Source organism: Aquila chrysaetos, chromosome 3, assembly GCF_900496995.4.
Source record: "Aquila chrysaetos chrysaetos chromosome 3, bAquChr1.4, whole genome shotgun sequence".
In the NCBI taxonomy this organism is placed as follows: domain Eukaryota; kingdom Metazoa; phylum Chordata; class Aves; order Accipitriformes; family Accipitridae; genus Aquila; species Aquila chrysaetos.
Genome location: NC_044006.1, coordinates 50,445,272 through 50,465,798, shown reverse-complemented (window position 1 = coordinate 50,465,798; position 20,527 = coordinate 50,445,272). Strand labels below are relative to the sequence as shown.

The 20,527-nt window shown below is 37.7% G+C and overlaps 1 protein-coding gene across 6 annotated transcripts in view; it reads right to left on the bottom strand.

Moving 5' to 3' along the window:
• COL28A1 (collagen type XXVIII alpha 1 chain) overlaps positions 1-20,527 on the bottom strand; it is a 94,511-nt gene that overhangs the window by 72,171 nt on the left and 1,813 nt on the right. For 3 of the 6 annotated variants that reach the window (XM_030009930.2, XM_030009931.2, XM_030009932.2), the window contains one exon: positions 19,554-19,598. The gene's annotated coding sequence lies outside the window, so the exon portion shown is untranslated. Of the gene's footprint in view, positions 1-10,777; positions 12,449-19,553; positions 19,698-20,527 lie in introns of those variants that run through there. The other 3 variants (XM_041122081.1, XM_041122082.1, XM_030009933.2) reach the window with 3 other exon arrangements.

Genomic DNA, 20,527 nt, shown 5'->3' with positions numbered 1-20,527 from the left:
TGAAAAGTGAAAAGGCAGAGAATACAGAATTTCTTAACTTTGATTTTGATATTGCAGATTTAATCATGTTATTTAGTAGAAATAGAACAAATACCATGCTTATCAATTGGCATTGATATGTCTTTCTTGAAGGCATTCGACTTTCAAAAAAATGCTAAAGCACATCTGTTTATTCTGCATCAAGCATAGCTCTTTCACAGCATGCCCTTTAGAAAGCTCTTAGAGCACAACATGGTAGAGTGCAAATACTTGCTCTCAGAGACTTCCCGGTCTCCTCATCAGGAAATTTCACTAATAAGGCTGATTATTTGCTATGATCCAGATTTTATTATGGGTAAACCAGAGAAACAGAAAGAAAAAAGAATAACTATAAATCAAAAGATTAACATCGATATTGTTTCATATGCTAAGTTAAAAATGCAAAATGGAAAATATTAAAGACATTTAGTGATTCCCTAAGCCTAAGGGGCAACAAGAAGGGCTTCTGTAAGTACAGAAGTAGCAAATACCAACCTTCTGCGATTATAAATCCACTGAACTATGCCTGCAGCAGTCTATATACTACACCCATATAAAACCAAATCTGTTAAAATTAATGGGGAGTATTTTCCCTAAGGCAGACTAAACAAGGTGGGGAAAACTTTTTTCCCTTCTGCAGAATCCTGACAGACTCTTTTCTAACATAAGTGAATTTCATGCAGTCAGCCTTGGAGTTCTTTGGCTACTTTCTACCAGATTTAAAACAGAAATACTAAGTCTGTGCACCTTTAATAAGAAACAGGAGCCATGTTGCACCAACGCAGCACTTGGTGGCATCTACCATCACCACTCCCTGACACGCACACACACGGCAAAGAGAGATCAGCCCTGACTTGAGTTTCCTCCACTGGCTGCTCAGTCCACATGAACTCATGAACTTGACAATCAGAGCCCAAGGCTGCAAACCAGACATGTCATTTGCTACCTCTTACCAGAACAGAGGGAAAAGATGTGGGTGGCTGGTAGGTGTAGTGGGAGCAGTGAGGACAGGGAAGGGGAATCAAGACGAGAAACTTAAGTAATGTGGGAAGGGAGCAGAAGTACTGCAAAAGAGGACTCCAAGCACTGGAGGAGTACCTGGGTGCAATGCAATAAATAGAAATGTCAGGAAATCTGAGGTTACTGTTTTATGGCTGGGAGTGTAGGGGGATGTAGGACCCAAAGAAAACCAGTGTTAGTTACACTGTTTATCAAACAACTTGCTGTACTGGAAGGCAGATTTCATAAATCTGGATACAACTGTTATATTCTTCTTGAAGGAAGTTAAACCAGTTATGAGCAGGAAGGAGAAGAAGCAATCCATTGAGGAGAGTAACATTCTAAAATTCAAATTACCTTCAAATTCTGCAGTATGAAAAACTACAAGGAAGAAGAATGAATTACTTAAAATTCACTAATCAAATCCTCATTTTTTATTTTTGGTACAGTTACAGATGCTAATAGTGATGTAGTTGTATGTCTTATAGGATTGATACAAAATCGTAATTCGATACTCAATAATAACAGAGATTCGTTATTATTAAGCAGGCATTCTTCATTGCAGCACTGGGGATATCTCCACCACAAGTGCTCCTCTCAATGTATAAAACGTACAGTATTTATTATTTTCAAGGGTGTTGACAGCACAATCCAGTAACTTTTTACTTCTATACAATTCTCCTTATCTTGCCACATATATCTTCTCTCAACATCCTGTTTTTAGTTAATATTTGACAGAATGATTCTTTAAAACACAGAAAGTTACAAGGTCAAGCAGTTTCCGGACAAAGTATGCACCCACAGCTGGATCTGAGGGAAACAATATGTTGGCAATCAACACGTACACACATTTCGAGCTAAGTTGGGGTTTTTAACTCTATCATTCCCCTCTTTTTTTCAAAATTTGAAAATTAATTTACAAATTTTCATACTTAATTAGTTCTGGCATTGTTCACAATCTGCAATTGGTATTATGAATTTTATATCATACAGAACAATTATATAAAGTCATGACTATTACCACTATTATTAAAACGATAATCAGATGTATTAAATAATTTAGAACTTGTTCTGCCGACGGAGAGTGTCTCACATGTTCTTATTGTGAGAATAACTGAGGACATATATTAAATAAGTGTTTCACCATAATCCAAAGCATGACATATAGAATAATTATTAAAGTAAAACACAATACAGTGAGTATTAATAAAACAATAACTGGGTGAAGCATTTTGTTAAAGATTCCAGTAGCAGTTGGTGATAACCCAAAAAGAGTGTCTCACCATCTGTGTTCTCTTGTCTTTTTTTATTTTTTTCCACCACCTGATGTATTTCTTCTGCATCATGACAGACAGTAACTGAAGTTCTTTGTCCATTTTCTCGAACTTGCTCCAACAACCGTTTTAGGTATTCATGTCGTAAGAGTCTTTTCCCCAAGGTGAGATTCATTCCAATAGGAGTAGGTAATATATCTCACAATAAAGTATAATTAGACTGTGGTAATTGATGAGTTGTGACAGGAGTTGCATATTCCTTAATGTTAGTAAAGTTACAAACACAAATGTTAAGAGTGATTACTAGTATCTATAGTTGTATGATCTATAGACATAGAGTCACAAGAGGTTTTTATACAAACACACCCTTTATCAATATATACAAGTACCGTTTCTGGAGTTTCGTTAGAATATATTTTAAAATGACAAACGTTTTGTTCTGTATCAAGGCAAATGTCTTGGGCCTCGATGGTATTGTTTTCACAGATGAACTCTTGTTGTTTTCACACAGTACCTGTATCAATATTCACAGTTTGCCATTTGCTTCTGTTTTACTTGGTCTGTACTCTATGCTCTATAGGGTAGAGTATAGTTCCAAGTTGATTCACTCTCAGTGTAATGACTGGGTGTATAGTGTATATCAAAGTGCTGCATATTGTCAGCACAAAAGCTGTGGCTTTATCATCAGTGGGGTCATAAGTGAAATTGACTAGATATCACCAGGATTGAATTATTTTTTTTCGAATTCAGTCGTATTATTTCAAATTACTTTCCCAATTTCAGTAGGTAAGGTGTTTTCTTCACCCTCCTGTATAATTGCATTTATCATTGATTGTATCTATAGCTGAGTTTGGATACAGCTAAGGGCTAGAGAGACTTTACTTTTGATTGTGCTAAGTGCATCTGCAATCAGCTGGTGGTTCTTTTTGTTTATCTATCTTCACTGAGGTAGTGTATCTGATAATAGCCATTGGTTAGTTCCTAGAGCTAAAAGGGAGGATTCCAAAGGGGGTTTCAATCCACTTAGGTCACTGGTCACTGTGGTCTCCCAGTCCCGTTCTAATGACACCAGTTATGTCTCTACTTGATCATCCTGGAGAGGTGAGGGATCGACTATGTAACCATGTTAACCATCCTGTGTAGGAAGTACCCAGGAAAGGTGAGCATGTAGGTCTAATTGCAGAAATGTTAGTCTGCATAGTTAACTCCACCCGTTTGAGGGAATATGATGGATTAAGCAACACCTGCTGTTGTCCTGTACTTTTAATTATGTAAGGGTCGATGTTGCATTTTCTCTACCTGGCCACTTGCTTGTGGTCAGTATGGGGTGTGTAATTTTCAGTTAGTATCCAAAAATTTAACTACACTGGAGATAAAATGTGGATCTCAATCTGATGATATTATATTTGCAGTTCTAAATCTTGGGATTATTTCATTCAGTAGTATCTTCGTTACTTCGCGAGTTTTATTTGTTTTACAAAGAAATGCTTCAGGCCAACCCGAAAAGGTGTCAGTTAACACTAAAAGGTATTGGTACCCCCCCTTTTCTAGGTAGCTCTGAAAAAATCTATCTGCCACATTTGTCCTGGCATATTCCCTTTCTCTATGCTTCCATATGTTATTTTATTCTCAGTTTTCAGGTTATTTTTCAAGCATATTTTATATCTTTCTGTTACTGATTTTATAGTCTGCATCAAATTCCTAGCAACTATTTGCCTGGCCAAGAATGCATATAATGTTCTAGTTCCTCAATGTGTTTTATTATGTTCTATCCTTATCAAATGCCATAATGTATTAAATGGCACCACTATTCTTTTGTCTGTTAAAATTGCCCATCCCTTGATGTAAATTTTCGTCTTTTATTTCTCTATTAATGTCAAATCCTTTTCATCGTATTTTGCCTGTTCAGGTAGTGGCAATTTCTTTTCTGGGATTAGACTGAAGGTTATACCTATTTCAGCCACCCTTCTCCCTTCCTGATCTGCGAGTTGATTACCTTGCTCTTGGGCAGAATTATTTTGCTGATGTCCTCTGCAGTGCATAACTGCAACTGTCGAAGGTACCTGTACTGTGTCCAAGAGTTTTAGTATCACTTCTGCATGCTTGATGTTTTTCCCTTGTCCATTTAAAAGTCCTCTTTCTTTCCAAATTGCTCAATGGGCATGGACCACCCTGAAGGCATACTTAGATTCTCTCCATACGTTCACCTTTTTCCCTTTTTCCAATTCTAATGCTCTGGTCAGGGCTATGATTTTGGCGCGCTGCGCCAAGGTATCTTTGGGAAGCTGCTTAGCTTCAATCTTCTCTTTTTCTATCGTGACTGCATATCCAGCCAGTTTCTTTCCATTCTCCACAAAACTGCTTCTGTCTGTGTATAAGTTCATATTTACCTCTTCAAGAGGTTCTTCCTTTAAGTCTATTTGACTGGCATACACTGTCTCAATGGTTTGCATGTAGTCATGAGTTGTTGGTTCAAAGTTCTGTTTCTTACTTAAAAAGGATGTAGGGTTATTGATACTTGTTGTGACTATATCAACATCATCTTGCTCTGTAAGGGTAGCCTGATATTTCGAGAACCGTGAGGGTGACAACCAATGCCCTCCCTTCTGTTCCAAGACCGTTGCTATGGCATGTGTTGTATAAACAGTTAATCTCTGTCCTAAGGTAAATTTCTGTGCTTCCTGTATAAGAAGTACTGTAGCAGCAATAGCTCGGATGCATCCCAGCCACCCTTTGCTTATTTCATCTAATTGCTTAAAGAAGTAGGCCACTGCCCTCTTGTGGGGTCCTAATTTCTGAGCCAAAACCCCCAATGCCACTCCTTGTCGTTCATAACAGTAGAGTCAAAAGAGTTTCATCAAATCAGGCAGTCCAAGAGCAGGTGCTCTCATTAGCTCCAATTTCAGCTCTTTAAATGTGTTTCGGGCCTTATCTGTCCATTTGAAATATTTATTTTCTTTTATGAGCTGGTATAATGGTTTTACTAATAGTCCATAATTCAGTATCCCTAATCAACACCACCCTGCCATTCCTGAAAAGGTTCGTAATTATTTTATTGTCTTAGGTGCTGGCGTCTGGCATATAGCCTCTTTCCTTTCATTGCCCAGTCATTGTTGTCCTTGTGATATTTTAAATCCTAGATAGACCACTTCTTTCTTCAAAATCTGGGCTTTCTGCAACGAGACTTGATACCTGTTGGTCCCCAGAAAATTCAGTAACATCACAGTCCAATTTTTATATACCTCTTGGTCTTCAGTCGCAATCAGGATTTCATCTACATATTGTAACAGAATTCCTTTTTCCTTCTGGTCTCATCCACATTTCCAAGTCTTTTGCTAATTGATTTCTAAATATTGTGGGGCTGTTCTTGAATCCTTGCGGTAACACAGTCCATGTTAATTGAATTTTTGTCCCTGTATCGGGGTTTTCCCATTCAAAAGGAAATAATTTCTGACTCTCAGGTGTAACGGGAAGGCAGAAAAAGGCATCTTTAAGGTCTAATACAGTAAACCATTCAAGATTCTCTCTCAGGTTGGTTAACAAAGTACAGGGATTTGCCACTACTGGATGCAGGTCCTCTACTACTTGGCTTATTGTTCTTAGATCTTGAACTAACTTAAAGGTTTTACTATCCAGATCCCTTATCAGCAATATAGGGGTGTTGTATTCAGATGAGTATTCTATTAATAATCTATAATTAATTACATTCTTAATTATGCTTTTAATCCCTTTTCTGTCTGCTGATTTCAACGGATATTGTTTAACTCTCACTGGAGCTGTCCCTTCTTTTGGTTTTATTATTACAAGTTCAGCATTTTTAGCTTTGCCTGGTATTCCTGAAGCCCATACCCATGGTATTATCTGATTTATTATTTCTTCCATTATTTCCCCTTTTGGTACCTCAGGTACAGTTAATGCTAGACTCAGAATTTTTACATGTTTTTCTTCTGGTACCCTAAATTCAATATTCCCATCAAATTTAATTTCTGCATTTAACTGTTCCAATAAATCCCCACCTAATAATGGTCTCGGAGCATCCGGTAGGTAGAGAAATTGGTGGATACCCATACTTTTCCCAATTTTATAAGTCAAGGGTTTCAAGAAGTGAGCAGTTTCTGACTGTCCTGTAGCTCCCACTACATCAGTTGTTTGACCACTAATAGGATATAGTGCTTGATTTAAAACTGAGATTGCAGCTCCAGTATGAATCAGAAATTCCAAAGTTGGCCCTTCCTTCCCCAGGTGAACTTCTACCAAGGGTTCTGCTGGGGGAGAATCCCTTGGTCCCTGTCATTGATTCTCCCCATTTGCAATTGTAAGTGGGGTACCAGCACCCTTCCTTAACTTAGGGCAATCTTGTTTCTAATGCCCACATTCCTGACAATAAGCACACTGATGCTCTGCTAGGGCTACATTTCTAGGAGGTGGTGGGTTTCTTATTTCACTTCTACCTCCTGGTCTCCCAACTGAACGCCTTTGTTCTGTGTTTTTCATATTGCCTGGATTCCCATTAGCCTGTAATGCAGCTATCATAGCAGGGGCAATTGCTCTTCTTACTGATCGTTCCCTCCGGGAATCACGATCTTGATATACCTGCCAGGCTACCTCCAACATCTTTTCCATATCTCTGGCTCCCTGTAGTTTCTGTAGCTTTTGCCTAATATCATCAGCTGATTGCCCCAGGAACAGATAAATCAATTGACCTCTCCCTGCATTAGATTCAGGATTCATAGTGGTATGCTTTTGCATATTTTCCTTTAATCAATTCAAGAAGTTCGTAGGGGACTCCTTCCTATCTTGCTTAATTTCATACAATTTAGACCAATTCACAGATTTGGGGATGGCATTCTTGATTCCATACAGTATTCATTTTCAATATTGTTTCAACATAGCTCTGGGCCCATCTTCATTTGGATTCCACCTAGGATCCACCAAGGGAACACGGTGATCTAACCATCCCTGGAGAGTTTCAGCAGTTATTAGGGCTTCTACCTGAGATCTTGCCGATTTCAAAATCAGTTGTTTTTCAGAGTTGTTAAACACCATCTCTAACATTGTATCTACATCCCCCCAGTCTGAATCTTGTGTCTTAACCATTATCTCAAAAGCCTTTGCAACCTTTTCAGGATCATCCCTATAACTTCCCGCACTTGTTCTTAAATTCTCAAGATCAGCCATGGTGAAGGGGACCTTTATCTTGACTGGTCCTTGATTTTCCATAGCCTGTCTTAAAGGGGCCTGGATTACTGGTCCAGCCCGTGTCTTAGTCCGTCCTGTAACAGGGCTAAACCCTTCTGCCCCTTCTCCCCAACTTGTGCCTTCAGCAACATTCTCATTCTCTCCTGCATCTCCAATCCTATCTCTAGAGGGTATTAAGTCCTCCATTGTTTCCTCCCTGTTTTCTAATTTGAGATACCATTGTCCTATACTGTATGCCAAACAGCATCTTTTCATTCTCTGATTTTTTTTCTGATCCTTTTCTAATGCTAATACCAATGGATCTGACGGGGCCAGATTGATTCCGCAGTCCTTTTGCTATTCAGGATGGTTTCGAAGAGTGAAAAACATATCTGCATATATTACTTCATCCCATTTTCCTCCTCGCCTCAAAAATAACATTAATTGTGAAAGAGTATTGTAATTCAAAGTTCCATTCAAAGGCCACTTTTCGCCATAATCCAGTTTATAGAGTGGCAATCACTGGTTACAGTATTTTATCAAAGTTCTCTTATTTACATTGCCCCCCAGAGTTCCTCCAAGATCTTTCCAATGCTGTAATACACACCCAAGGGGGCTCTTCTTCAAAATGCCTCCTGGTTGATTTCCCATTTTAACAAATACAAGGGCACTTAAATACCCAGCAAATTATGATAACAACAATTATCACAATTCCCAAAACAATAGCCAGAACAGTGAATTCAATCATTCAAAATCAAAAGCAACTGCTTAAAAACCAAAGCACACAAGTGCACTAGTACGCATAATATTCAGAATCGACCAAACAAATGCTACCAGCAGAACTCTCACAAGTTGCGACTTACATATAGCTCAAATTATTCAGAAACAAACAGACAAATGCTACCAGCGGAACTCTCATGAGTTGTGACTTATGTATAGCCCGAATGAATGGTCCCCAAATCTGAAAAGAATGCCTTTCTTACCAGTGGTCCGTGTCTGTCCCCACAGTAGATCTCCGAATCAGTGAGTCCCTCCAGAAATTATTCTGGGGCTGGCTAAGGGAGTCCCCGACTCGGTGTTCCCTGCAGCCGAACAGAGACTGCCCCATCTGGGTCACCAAAACTGATACAAAATCGTAACTCAATACTCAATAATAACAGAGATTCGTTATTATTAAGCAGGCATTCTTCATTGCAGCGCTGGGCAGCACTGGGGATATCTCCACCACAAGTGCTCCTCTCAATGTATAAAACGTACAGTATTTATACTTTTCAAGGATGTTGACAGCACAATCCAGTAACTTTTTACTTCTATACAATTCTCCTTATCTTGCCACATATATCTTCTCTCGACATCCTGTTTTTAGTTAATATTTGACAGAATGATTCTTTAAAACACAGAAAGTTACAAGGTCAAGCAGTTTCTGGACAAAGTATGCACACACAGCTGGATCTGAGGGAAACAATATGTTGGCAATCAACACGTACACCCATTTCGAGCTAAGTTGGGGTTTTTAACTCTATCAGGATAGAGTTTCTCCTAAATCAGACAGTTATTGCAATGTTTGATCTCCCTGGCCACAGACACTGAAGCAAGTGGTGTTTCACAAACCATTGCCATGATAAAATGGTGTAGATAATCACATTTCCCTGCCTCTTTTCAGTTCCCTTGTAGAAAAACGTACGGAAACTATGCCTGCTTTGCTTTTCATTTGGTGTTTAAATAACAGCAATGGAATATGCTAACTAGGAGCTTTTAAGTAAGCAGAGTACATTTCCTGCTGTTTTCATTAATTTTTCGGTGAAGGGGAAAGAATAGGGGGAAAAAGAATAGGGCATCACTGATCAGTGAGCATAAAAAAGTCTTTGCCTTTATTCAGGTTAGTAGAAGCACCCTTCATCCAGCCCGGGAGCAAAGTCTCCCCTATTTCTAGACCAAACACTTCCTTAAGTACCCTCTTTCTGCTTCTCCAAGGGCAGATCCCTTTTTAAAAAGACATTCAGCTGGAAATCACACCTTTGCAAACACCCATAATCTAGTCATGTGTGCTGTGAGCCACGAGTATGACAGCATATGAAACTAACTTATTTAAAGGGTGAGATCTACATACTAAGTAACTCAGTAAGGCCTTAGCTCTTAGCAAAGATGGAGATACTGCTAATCTGGTTGTGTGCTGGTTTTGGCTGTGGTAGAGTTAATTTTCTTCACAGTAGCTGGTATGGGTCTATGTTTTGGATTTCTGCTGAAAACAGTGTTGATGATAACACAGAGATGTTTTCATTATTGCTGAGCAGTGCTTACCCAAAGTCAAGGCCTTTTCTGCTTCTCACTCCACCCCACCAGCGAGGCGGCTAGGCGTGCACAAGAAGTTGGGAGGGGACACACCTGGGACAGCTGAACCCAACTGACCAAAGGGATATCCCATAGCATACGACATCATGCTCAGCAATAAAACTAGGGGGAATGTTGGCTGGGGGGCCGCTTCTCTGGGACTAGCTGGGCATCAGCCAGTTGGTGGTGAGCAATTGTTTTCATTTGCATCACTTGTCTTTCTGGGGTTTTATTTCTCTCTCTTTGTTATCTTCCTTTTTGTTACAACATATTACTACTACTACTACTACTATTATTATTGTTATTATTTTATTTCAATTATTAAACTGCTGTTATCTCAACCCAAGAGTTTTCTCACTTTTACCCTTCCAATTCTCTTCTCCAGATCCTGCTGAGGGTGGTGGTAGTGAGCAAGCGGCTGTGTGGTGCTTAATTACTGGCTGGGGTTAAACCATGACAGGTTGCATGGTAGAGCTGCCCATCTGCCATATGATTGTACATAGTACCATTCCTACACAGAATTGTCAGTCTGTGCATGCTCTGTTAACATGAAATGTACTGGAGGAACAGGCTGCTACAAGAAAAAAATCATACATGCTACCACCGCTCACAATCTTTCCCCAGTGCAACTGAGGAAGGATTAGCTGTCCCAGTAGCTGCAGCCTGCTCCTGAAAGGCCCCCTTCCTAGACACCTCTACATAATCTTCTGTCAGATGATGGATGAGCATGTGTCACCTCCATTGAGGTTAATTTTCTTCATTAAATAAACGTTGCCTTCATTATACAAACTGAGACTAAAGAGTTTCAATGGAATACAATCTTTTACACTAAATTATCTGTTAATGCTATATATAAATGATAATTACTGGCAGCATCCAGCATCTGTTGGATCAGACACAATGGTGACGATTAAGCATTTCATTAGTAACAAATTAGTCACATGGATCACTCATACTGTTTACATACTTTTTCTCACCTTTATGCATGTTTAGATCAAGACTTGTAAACAGCCTATCCATCCAGAAACAGATTGTCAGCTACAGAAGAATGCTCTTTCCAGCAATCGTCAAGGTTTATCTCCACTATATGCCAAACCAGAATTGAGTGAATGGATTTCCAGCTGTGCTCAAAGGTTTCTCACTTTTTTTGGACCTGCAAACATGACTCTCATCTGGCAGAGATCAGAAAATGTTAACATTTATGATTTTTAGACATAACAATTTGACTGGTCAAATACACGTATAACCTGGTAGATCTCAAAAACATCCAGTATTCAGACAGCAATGGGGTCAAGTTTGGTTGTATTTCTCTGGCTAGAAAATCTGTAGATCTGTTACATGTTGTGTGTAACTGGTCTCTGGAAACAGCCTAAGCTGCTCTTCACTACTTACTGTGCTTTGGAAGTACAATAAGGATCTTGACAGTTCTGTCACAGCATTGTAGATTTACAATTCAGAGCTTTATTTTTTCACTAGTCTTGCCAGTACATAGTTGCATAGCTTTATATTCACTTAGAAATCAAATCTGATGGAAGTAATGCCTCCAGATTTACAGCATTGTTTTTAACACTACTAATACTTCTTGCTAAGCTGTTTAGTACAGCAGTGTTTCAATGGCTGCTCTGAACCACATGCTCTCAACCAGACGCTCAGTACATCCAGCTCCCAGGACTACTGAATCTGTCTAAATGCACTCATTACATGACCATACTAAAGCTCTGGTCTGCAATACAAAGTTTCATCTGTAAAACTCGTGTTATGTTGCTATTGAATTTTGAGTTAAAAAGCCTTTAGTTCCTGCATTCATACTAACTCACCTCTTCTATTGGAAAATACCATGTAGCAGCTTTCTTTTCTGGTACAATACCTATACTCCTTGAATACTTCCTGCTATTCTCATCACTGCAGCTCAAAAACGGTAAAGAAGAAATAAAATTAAACATACAGAGCTGACAAAGATAAGACATAGCTTCTATATGAAGACAGACAAAGTAAATTATGATTCTGCAACTTGGAAAGCCACAACCGAACGCAAATGGAATACAGATCTATGAAAGTATGAAACAAGATGACTATTCTATAGTACATGAATATAATATATCAAAGGACTTACACTGGGGATTAGTTTGGTCGAGGATATTAACCAAAATTGACTGTCCTGAATTTACTTTTTTCTTCCCCCAGTATGCTCTTCCCTCAATAAGAATGACGATAGTTACTATAAAGAATAGTACTTTTTTTTTTCTGGCTAGGAGACATAGCTAATGGATGCAATTTGAAGTACGTATTTTATACAGGTTTTTAAAACCCTGTTCCAAATACTAGATATCTCTTAATTCAGTGCCATTTTTATTCTTATGCTATGTAAGTAAGCCATGATTATATGCCTTTTTAAAATCAGATTGCAATAAATGTATCAAAAGGATCATTTAGTTGCTGAATTCAATTTATGTAAGCTATAAAGATATTTATGCTACCTAAGTCCTGCCCTCTGGTGTGTCTACATGATAATGCATAATGATAGTATTTCATACTAGGTAACTTGTTCAGCATTTAATCAGGACACAGCTAGTAAATGAGGCTACTGTCTGGGCAAAACATTTGTCCCCTTGTAATAGAAGGTGGAAGCTAAAGACTAATATATTAAAAGACTAAGATACAATGCTTCAAGGAGGGAGGATATCTCCTGGAAGAACTGGTTTTACTCCTTAGTTCCTATCTGATCCTGAGAAACTAAAATACTCATTTCATACATTCCTGTCTTTTAGATACCCAGACTGGGGGCTCCAGTACTTGACACACGGATCTTCTGAGCACTACAAAGTCAGTGAAAGCTGAAAGTGATCAGTTAATGTATCAGCAAGGTAGTATGATCTGCTGAAGTAAGTACAGTTCCAGGTTGTCAGAGAATTCAAATGACAGTCTTGTGTCACTTAGGAACACATGTAATACTGGCCTTAGAAATGTTCTGCATTAGTCTTAAGGTAAATTATTACTTACAATTGTAAGAAAATAGAGCAAGGATTAAAACAGTAACCATTCCAAAACAGACTTACTTTAATTCCTGGCAGTCCAGTTCCTGAAATTCCACAATCACCTTTTGAACCAGGCTCACCTTGTTGTCCCCCCCTAAACCAACCTAACCAAACCAAACAAACAAAAAAATCAAAAAAAATTTGAATTTAGAATAATTTTTGTAAATTGTTTGACTTCACTGACACCTTAAAGCAAAGATGACCAAAGTTTTTATGTGTGGTGATCATATCATCTGTAGTGTAGCCACTTTGTGGCTACAAAAAATTATCAGTTTGAAAAAGTGCTTTGGTCAGGCTCAGCAATGAGGAACGTGGTTAGAATACAGCATATTTCATTTTCAAATCCTTTAAATAACCCTTTGTAAAGCCTCTACACTTCAATTTATTTTTGTAAGCACCTGGTGACTAAGGTTGCTTATCAAAACGTATGATATAGTTCAAAAGGCGTTCTCTCCATAACAGTCAGCTACTGACAGTGATCCAAACTGAAGAGTTACCTTTTTTTCCCAGGAGTTTCCCTAGAAGAACAGGAGCTCTAAATGTATAAAAAGGCTTGTCCTCAGTCACATGTATCCTTTGCTCTACTGTTTTAAAATCATGCTTTTTGTTCACAGGTTACCTTTGAACCTTGAACACCCAAACCTTGGGATCCCTTTGGTTCAGGTATTCCTTAAGGACCCTGGATACCCTAAAAAGATAAGGTAGGAGGTTAATTTCAAAACTTTCATAGATTAGTTTTTCAGTTAATAAAATGAAGTAATTACCTTCAAAAGGAAGTACTGTGTCTGTGAAAGTCTTGCTGTCTTTATTTCAATTCCGCTTGCTCATATTTCTATGCTTCTCGGTGAATAACAAGGACAGCAACAACAACTGATACTAATGGAACAAGTGAAGTTGAGAGGTTCTTTCAAACTTACCCAACCCTATGCAGTGGCATAGGATGCTCTGCTGTCTAAAACCAGTCACCTTCCTTACTCAAAAGGCTTATTATTTTGAATGCCTCAGTCAATGAATGCCCAAGGTGAAAGACCTGGTGGGCTAGCTGGACCCACTGGACCCTTAGAACCTTTCTCACCCTGAAAATATATGGCACTTGCATACAGTAACTTGCATTAGGATTTTACTATGAAATCGTACAAAATTAAGTGATAATCACAACATATACAAAGAATGAAAGTATGATCTGTACAAATGAAAGAATTTTCAGTAGAAATACTAAAACCTAGTGGAAATAGTCTTGCAATCTGTACCTACAAATTTTGCAATCTCATTGCTGAATCTGTATAATTTGGCATACTTTTAAAAGGACATACATTTTACATAGACTGAGAGAAGTTTGAACCCCAGCTTCAAACTCCATATCTAATTAATACTTTCTCTTATGTAAAATCAGATAAACCAGTACTATTGGGTATGCATCATAACATGGAGGACTGCAACAGCACATCTGAAACAGTCTGCTGGGCTCCATCAAGCAACAACTTTTGCAAGTTTAAGTAATCATAATCTAAAACAGAAGTAATGTGAATGACAGCAATGTCAGACTACATACTTTTTCCTGTTTCTGTAGAGGGAAGAGCAGCAATAGACTTACATAACTTAATTAGAAATTGCCGTGTCTTTAAAAAGTCAAAGTTTACATCACGTTGCAATGTGCAAAACTCCAGTAGTATTTTGGTGTTCTCTTTCAGTATTCTTGAAAGGATTTGGCTAGTTTAGCTAGTCCCCCTTGGCCAGACATGACACAAATACAATAAATCTCAGAGGTGGACATAAACTAAAAGAAAAGCCAGACTTCTAGGAATCAAATACAGAAAAGCATAACAAAGTCATAGGGGAAAAAACGTTTCCAATTAATATATCAAAAACCATTAACTAACCTTGGTATACTTTGATCTGTTATGAATTTTAAGAGATCTTTAAAGAAGAAGCTCAAAATGGAGCTTCCACTGTACAAAGTCCCTACATAATTAAAAATTCTTAAAGAAGTCATAGACTTGTACATAGAACAAACTTGGAATATTCTGCAGAGTTACAAAAAAATGTAAATTTATACCTCATCCATGAGGAGAAATTGCTGAAAATAGTTTGAGATACAACTGCATGAAAGCAGTTCTCACATATATGGTATCAGAATTAAGCAGATGTTACAAAGAATATAAAAGGGACTGATCAGAAGTGTAAGCAATGTCTGAGAGGCCAGAAAATGTATGATTAAAATGAGACTTGCCAAAAGTCAAGCTGAATTAGATCCTGAGTTATTTATTTCTTTTTATATGTAAGTTTATTTAGCCATATCAATTACAAGGAACAGGGAAATATAAAAAAGCAGCTATTATGCAATAGTGATGAAGAGATTAATAATAATCTAGGTACAACCTCAAAACTAAACAAATATTATGCATTATTTATAAATAAATATGCTACTATTGGACAAAGGTACAAATGTAGAGATAACTACAGGAAAACCAGAAGTGGAAAATCACAGTGTGGAAAACAGAAGCAAAGATCCAAGAGTTTAAAAGGCTCAGAAACTTTTCAGAAACCCACAGCATCACTAACCAAATACTGTTCCAGCATTTATTTTGAGATCAACGGAGGAAATATAATTTCTTAGTATGGTAGAATGATCAATTATAAAATGTGTATGTCCCAACAGTTCATGTGATCTAGTAACTGTGATACAGTGGTCTCTAAGAAGGTGAAATTCTTCTGCATTCTTAAACACCAAACAGCTCTTGCGTTTCCATTAAATTTGCTTGGTACCTGTCACTAGAGTAATGGCATTTACTGGTTCAAAATACAATTTTTCATTTTTAAATTTCTCTGAATCTCTCTTGTGCCAGAGACACAGGAAACGCCTCTTCTGTAGTTTGTGTATATGTTAGTAGTGTATTTGGACCCTCATTAAGTCTCAAGAAATGCATAAGTTGTCAGATATTTAAGCTGCTGATTCCCTAGTACCTAAAGAACGTCCTTTTAAAATCAAAGTTAGATGATGTGATTATTGCAAGTATTAATTAAACTCATGTCCTATACTTCCCTATGGAAAAACGTTAGGAACACACAAACTAAAGTTCATCTTTGTTATAAAAAGAACCAGTAGGTGATTATTGGAAACAGATGTGAAAAAGTCACTATGTCGCACTTCAACAGTAGCAAAGGAAGTGCAATGATGAAAAATGAAACAGATAAGCATGAAAATACAGGCTGCCAATTTTGCCTTTGATATACGATAGACTACTCTATTTGAATCACTCTTAGTTTTTCCACACATTTTGGCCTACTTTATTTATCAAAACAACTGCTGAGATCCTAAAGACTACTATTATTAAGGAAAAAATGCTGGGTTTATGAGGAAAAATGCTTTTAAAATGGAAGGAATATTAGAATGAAATCTAAGCCAACTAATTGTTGTTCCATTAGACCACATTTGTGGCTTAAATTCATGAACCCTGTGAATATATAACACAGGAAATGTAGTTTCTTGGATAATACAAATTCTCCAGTATGTTTAGAGACAAGAAAAAACACCCAACAAACATTAACACAACTAATGGTTCCACATGTTTTTAAACTACAGGCACTGAATACAGGGAGATTACTGGAAGGATGGAAGAACGATAGTTTACCATGTTTTCTTTAAAAAGTCTTGCAAAGCTATAAAAACATTGGAAAGACCATTAAAAATTATTTACTGTAATTCAAATGAGAAAGTAGGAAAATATTTAATAAGGAAGCCAAAGACTATGCATTTCCTTTGTTTTCTGAGAAAAGAAAGAAATATGAGAGGACCTAAAATAAGGAACTAAGATCCTGACTCTAACAGTGCCAAAGAAACCATGAAAAATGTGACATTTAAATATTTCCAGGCCACATATCAGCCTTTATATCTGAAGAAGGAAGTTATTCAGAGAGAACCTGAAATTGTCCAATTAGTACTTCAGCTTATAATTTCTATTTCAGACAATTTTAAAGAGAGTTAATAACAAATAAAGGACAAAAGGTAGACGTGCACATCTGCATGGCTTGCAGAAAAGCAGGTTCTGAAATCCTAATCACAGAGGACCAAGGAAATCTCTTTTTTTCAGGTAATTTATAAATAAGAAGAAAACTTAATTACTGTGACTGTGATCAAATATTGGAACAGGTTGCCCAGAGAGGATGTGGAGTCTCCTTTCTTGGAGAAACTCAGAAACCAACTGGGCAAGATCCTGAGCAACCTGCTCTAGCTGACCCTGACTTGTGCAGAGGAGTTGGACTAGGTCACCTCCAGAGGTGCCTTCCAACCTCAGACGTTCTATGATTCTCTGATACCAGGCCATATTTCACCGAGAAACTAACCCATATTTCAGAAATTTCACTCAAAGTACAAAAATGTTCTCATAAGTGTACCTTACTCCCATTGCAAGTCCTCAGCAACTGTGTGGGTTGTGGTACCAAACATACTAATGTGTACCTCTTTCACCTGACCTTTCAAACATGATGTTAGAACACTCATTTCTGATCTCCTGTGAATGACATGAAAATGCTTATCATCCCTTCCTCTGTTAAAAAAACAACAGGTCTGACAACAGGACAAACCATACAGAAATACATCACTACACAGAAGCATCAGAAATCACAAATCCAATAATGAAAAAGATAAGCAAAGCAAATTTTTGCTTTGTCAAAGCAGAACTGATGACCTAACCATACAGGTTTGGAAAAAACTGACCAAGAACCCAGGCATGCCAGAAACAGCATGCTCCAATTCAGATGTCTCCCTGTTTTAAAGGTCTGAGATCAGCTAATTTGCTTAAGAGAAAAGACAAACAAATGTACATGGGTTAGGGTAGGAATGCTTACCTGTTTAATACCTGTTTTTTCTTCATTGTAGTTTTGAGCTGACCACTAACTGAAAATGTCACTAGCTATTTTAACAGCTTTTCTCTTTCATTTAAATAATAAATTCTACCCGATTAAGTTAATACCTAAGGGACATGTAAAAACCACCAATATCTTATATAAAAGTCTCTTACAACTCAAAAACTGAAGAAGTATTCCAAATCATCGCTTTTTTGTGAAGCATTTATTTTTCTTTATGAAATAATGGAACTTAACAATATGTAATTGTCTATAAATACATTAATATAAATTGTTATATTATTTATAGTATGGCATATTGATTTATTCATTTATCTATATTCATTGGGGGTTGGACTAGATGACCTTGAAAGGTCCCTTCCAACCCAAACTATTTTATGATTCTATGATTTATATGCCCATTAGTAAGTAATTCATTCCCACTATTTGCTGTTACAGTAAAATACTGGATCAATCCTCTGTTTTAGTAGAATATTCATCTGCTTTTACTTTTCATAGTTGTTTTGTTTGGTATAAGAAGTCTCAGAAATATAAACAGAATGTAGGCTGTAACATCATGCAGCATTAATGCAAGGTTTGAAATAAAGAGATCATAGAATAATCAAAATAACTAACATACTTAAAAGAAAAAGGTAATTCAATATTGCTTGCTTCCACCTTAAAAAATTAGTTTAATAGAAGTCAGTTTTGACTTCACCTGGAAGACCAGCTAACATTTTAAAGTATACAAATTGAACATTGCAGTAACAGCTTAATTTCTGCAAGGAAATGCTGACTCCTTTGTTTCTTTTGTTAATCTCTTTCATGGCAGATCTTAAATCTCCCAAATCCTTAACGTTCTTCTTTCATAATTAGCAAGAATAACAAATGTTTTTTCTTAGACAGCAAAAATTTGGTTTTGCTAAAATTATTGATTTTGCATAGTATCATAGAAATTACACTGTCCACTATAGGGAAAAATGAGTAGTACTGCTTTAAACTATGCAGAATGGAATTTCGGACTAAAGGTTCGTGTTCTGACCTGAGTAAATTCTCCTTAACTCCCTACTCTCTTTCCCAACCTCAACCATTCTGTGAATCTGTGATACTCTGTATTTGCTGTAGTGTTTCATCTACTCCAGAGATGCTCATGTCCAGGCAGTTGCACTGAAGTGGAATAGGAAAATTCTGTCCTCTCTTTGTCGACATACAGAAGTAGCAACATGGGACAAGGTTTATGAGATCCCTGTCACAGTAAGCAACTCTCTACAGATTCCTGTCTCCCCTCCAAAAAGACTGTAAAAGTTAAAATACCCAATGACTGCTATAACCCCTTCCATCAACTGCCGAGACAGAAAGCATCAGGGACCCGCCGTTGACAACAGCTAGTGAAAAAAGAAGCGTGTTGGGCAATTACTACCAAGGGGACTCTGTTTCGATTTTTCTGATTCAGCACAGAGTTATTTAACAATCACAGCATTTTTGAGACTGCTTGATTGGTTTCAGTCTCTTTGGCTGTTTATTAAGGAGGAGTTACTTTACCAGTCATTCTGGGACACTGCAGAAGCTGCCACTTTGGCTACTGAGTAGCTCACCAGAAATTCCAGCAGCAGGGAAAATGAACTGGCAGGTCCTCAGTGACAGGAAAAAAATATCACAGCACGTACAGAGGGCCCAGCTGAACAGCTGACTGTACCAACACAGCTCTGTGCCCCATGCCAGATGTGCAGCAAATTCTTGGCATTACCAGAATGTATTATTTTTTGCCCCCACATTTGTACCATTTAGCAACAAAATTAGATTGTGTATGAAATACATAATGAACTCTCAGAAAACTGTGGAAGAGTATTTCTATACCTTATGTTTCACTTACCTGAGGTCCCCAAGGTCCTTTAGGGCCAAATGGACGTTCTAGTCCCTACATACAAAAAAAGGAAAGACAAAAAGAAAGTGTTTTTATTTATTAACATTTCTTAATAATTACTAATAATTTGGTTGGATTATCAAAAATTTAAAAATACATTTAAAATAAAACATATTGTCGTGGTTTAACCTCAATCGGCAACTAAGCACCACGCAGCTGCTTGCTCACTCCCCCTTGGTGGGATGGGGGAGAGAATTGGAAGGGTAAAAGTGAGAAAACTCATGGGCTGAGATAAAGACACTTTAATAGGTAAAGCAAAAGCTGTGTGCACAAGCAAAGCAAAACAAGTCATTCATTAGCTACTTCCCATCAGCAGGCAGGTGTTCAGCCATCTCCAGGAAAGCAGAGCTCCATCACACGTAACGGTTACTTGGGAAGACAAAGGCCATCACTCTGAACGTCCCCCCTTCCTTCTTCTTCCCCCAGCTTTATATGCTGAGCATGACGTCGTACGGTCTGGAATATCTCTTGGTCAGTTGGGGTCAGCTGTCCCAGCTGTGTCCCCTCCCAACTTCTTCTGCACCCCCAGCCCACTCGCTGGTGGGGTGGGGTGAGAAGCAGAAAAGGCCCTGACTCTGTGTAAGCACAGCTCGGCAATAACGAAAACATCTCTGTGTTATCAACACTGTTTTCAGCGCAAATCCAAAACACAGCCCCATACCAGCTACTATGAAGAAAATTAACTCTATTCCAGCCAAAACCAGCACAAAAGTATTCAGTATGAATTCTTAAACACGAACTTAATAAAAATTTTCCATTTAAACAATATGCCAATATTCTACACTGAAATATGCTGAACCATCCTCCTTCATAACAAACCACATCTTTTGTTGCACTTTATACCCCTTCTTAGTTCATTACAGTTTCTGATACTTTACAGATGACAAATGCTTGTTTCTTCAACATCATCATCATCATCAATA